Below are 3,734 nucleotides of genomic sequence, written 5' to 3' on the forward strand. Positions count from 1 at the left end.
CCCTGACCCGTGCTCCCGACATCCCTCCCACTTCCACCCCCCTTAGTTCTAGTCCCTGTGTCCTTCCTATTTGTTCCTCCAAATCCCTCCCTCTTTTTCCCCTTAAATTCCCTTCCCCCTCCCCTCTGGTCACTGTCCCCTTGTTCTCTATTTCAGTGTCTTTGTTTTTATTCTGCTTGCTTGTTCATTTTGTTGTTTAGCTTCCTGTTAAAGATGAGATCATATGGTATTTGTCTTTCAACACCTGGCCTATTTCACTCAGCATAATGCTTTCCATTTCCATCCATGTTCTTGCAAAGGGTAGTAGCTCCTTCTTTCTCTCTGCAGCATAGAATTCCATTGTGTATATGTACCACCATTTTCTGATCCATTCATTTACTGACAAGCACCTAGGTTGCTTCCAACTCTTGGGTATTATAAATTGTGCTGCTATGAACATTGCGGTGCATAGGTTCTTTGGTATTGATGTTTTAGGATTCTTAGGATATAATCCTAGCAGTGGAATTGTTGGGTCAAAAGTCAGGTCGATTTTTATTTTTCTGAGAAAATTCCATACTGTTTTCCATAATGGTTGTACCAGTCTGCAATCCCACCAACAGTGAACTAAGGACCCCTTTTCCCCACAACCTCTCCAACATGTGTTGTTTGTTGCTTTGTTTATGATAGCCATCCTGACCGGTGTAATGTGGTATCTCATTGTGGTTTTAATTTGCATCTCTCTGATAGCTAACGATATTGAGCATCTCTTCATGTGTCTCTAGATGTTCTGTATGTCCTCCTTGGAGAAGTGTCTGTTCAAGTTCTTTTCCCATTTTTTAATTGGGTTGGTTGTCTTCTTAGAGTGGAGTTGTATAAGTTCTTTGTATATTTTGGAGATTAAACCTTTGTCTGAGGTATCATTGGCAAATATGTTTTCCCATACAGTTGGTTGTCTTGCTAATTTAATACTGTTATCTTTAGCCATGCAGAAGCTTTTTATTTTGATGAGATCCCATTCATTTATTCTTTCCTTTTTATTCCTTGCTCAAGGGGACATATCAGTACAAACATTGCTGCATGAAATATCTGAGATTTTCCTGCCAATGTTCTCCTCTAGAACTTAAATGGTGTCACAGCTTATATTTAAGTCTATTATCCACCTTGAATTTATGTTGATGTATGGTTTAAGTTGGTGCTTGAGTTTCATTTTTTTTTTTTTGCATGTAGTGGTCCAGTTCTCCCAACATCATTTGTTGAAGAGGCTATCTTTACTCCATTTTATGTTACTGCCCCCTTTGTCAAATATTAATTGATTGTAGAGAGTTGGGTTTATTTCTGGGCTCTCTGTTCTGTTCCATTGGTCTATGTGCCTGTTTTTATGCCAGTACCAGGCTGTTTTGATTACAGTGGCCTTGTAATACAGCTTGAAATCAGGTATTGTGATCCCTCCTACCTTGTTCTTCTTTCTCAAAAGAGCAGCTGCTATTTGGGGTTATTTATGGCTTCATATAAATTTTTGAAGTGTTTTTTCTATGTCTGTGAAATATGCCCTTGGTACTTTAATAGGTATTTCATTGAATAACCTCCTTAGTTAGGTTTATTCCCAGATATTTTATTTTTCTTTTTGCTATATCGAATAAGATTATTTTCTTTATTTCTGCTTCTGCTGATTCACTGTTGGTATACAAAGATGCCTTTGATTTCTGGATATTGACTTTGTAACCAGCTGTTTTGCCAAACTCATTAATTAGTTTGAGCAGTTTTTTGAAAGAGTCTATAGGATTTTCCATGTACACTATCATGTCATCTGCAAACAGTGACAGTTTTGCTTCCTCCTTTCCTATTTGGATGCCTTTTATTTCCTTTTCTTGCCTGATTGCTGTGGCTAAAACTTCCAATACTATATTGAATAGAAGTGGTGAAAGTGGACAACCTTGTCTTGTTCCTGATCTTTGTGGAAAAGCTTTTACTTTTTGCCCATTGAGTATGATATTGGCTGCAGGTCTCTCATATATGGCCTTTATTATTTTGAGAAATGCTCCTTGTATTCCCACTTTGCTGAGTGTTTTTTATCATAAATGGGTGTTGTACCTTATCGAAAGCTTTTTCCACATCTATTGATATGATCATGTGATTTTTATCTTTGCTTTTGTTTATGTGATGTATTACATTTACTGATTTGCAAATATTGAACCATCCTTGCATACCTGGGATGAATCCCACTTGGTCATGATGTATGATCTTTTTGATATATTGTTGGATGCAATTTGCCAATATTTTGTTGAGGATTTTAGCGTCTATGTTCATCAGCGATATTGCCCTGAAGTTTTCTTTCTTTGTTGTGTATCTATCTGGTTTTGGAATTAAGATGATGCTGGCTTCACAAAAAGAATTTGGGAGTTTTCCATCCTTCTGGATTTTTTGGAACAGTCTGTGGAAGATAGGGGTTAGCTCTTCCTTAAATGCTTTGTAGAATTCTCCTGTGAACCCATCTGGTCCGGGGCTTTTGTGTGATGGGAGTTTTTTGATTACTGCTTCAATTTCTTTTGCTGTTATGGTGTATTTAGATTTTCTGTTTCTTTTTCACTGAGTTTTGGAAGATTGTATTTTTCTAGAAATGTGTCCGTTTCCCCTAGGTTTTCAAATTTCTTGGCATACAGTTCTTCATAGTAATTTCTTACAATCCCTTCTATTTCTGTGGTATCAGTTGTAATCTCTCCTCTTTCATTTCTGATTGTGTTTATTTGTGTCCTCTCTCTTCTTTTCTTGATGAGCCTACTTAAAGGCTTGTCTATTTTGTTTATCTTCTCAAAGAACCAACTCCTGGATTCACTGATCCTTAAAATTGTGCTTTTAGTTTCTATGTCATTTAATTCTGCTCTAATCTTGGTTATGTCCTTCCTTCTGCCTGCTCTGGGCTGTCTTTGTTGTTGTTCCTGGAGTTCTTGCAGGCGTAGGGTTAGGTTGTTTGTTTGAAATGTTTCTATCTTCTTTAGGTAGGCCTGTATTGCTATAAACTTCCCTCTCAGGACTGCCTTTGCTGTGTCCCATAAGTTTTGGGTTGTTGTGAGATCGTTTTTATTTGTTTCCAGAAACTTTCTGATTTCTTCCCTAATTTCGTTCTTGACCCATTCATTGTTTAATGACATACCATTCAGTCTCCATGATTTTGGGTGCTTTGGGTTTTTTTCTTTGGGGTTGTTTTTTAATTTCAGTCCCTTGTGGTCAGAGAAAATGCTTGGTATGATTTCAATTTTCTTGAATTTGTTGAGGCTCATTTTGTGTCTTATGATGTGGTCTGTCTTTGACAATGTTCCATGTGCATTTGAAAAGAATGTGTATTTAGCTTCTTTGGGATGAAGGGCTCTATATATATCAGTTAAGTCCATTTCATCTAGGGTGTTGTTTAATGATGCAATATTTTTGTTGATATTTTGTTTGGACGATCTGGCCATTTTTGATAGTTGGTATTAAAATCCCCTACTATAATTGTGTTGTCAGTATCTTTCTTGAAGTCCTCTAAGATTTTCTTGATATATTTGGGTGCCCCTATGTTTCGTGCATATATGTTTACAATGTTAATGTCTTCTTGGTGGAAGACATTACTTCCCTTGAGTATAATGAAGTGACCTTCTGGGTCTCTCTTTATGGCCCTCTTTTTGAAGTCTATTTTGTCTGATATGAGAATTGCTACCCCAGCTTTTTTTTCTTGTCCATTTGCTTGGAAAACTTGTTTCCAGCCTTTCACTTTTAGT

Source organism: Artibeus jamaicensis, unplaced genomic scaffold, assembly GCF_021234435.1.
Source record: "Artibeus jamaicensis isolate MK-2021 breed Jamaican fruit bat unplaced genomic scaffold, CSHL_Jam_final contig_65, whole genome shotgun sequence".
Taxonomy (NCBI): domain Eukaryota; kingdom Metazoa; phylum Chordata; class Mammalia; order Chiroptera; family Phyllostomidae; genus Artibeus; species Artibeus jamaicensis.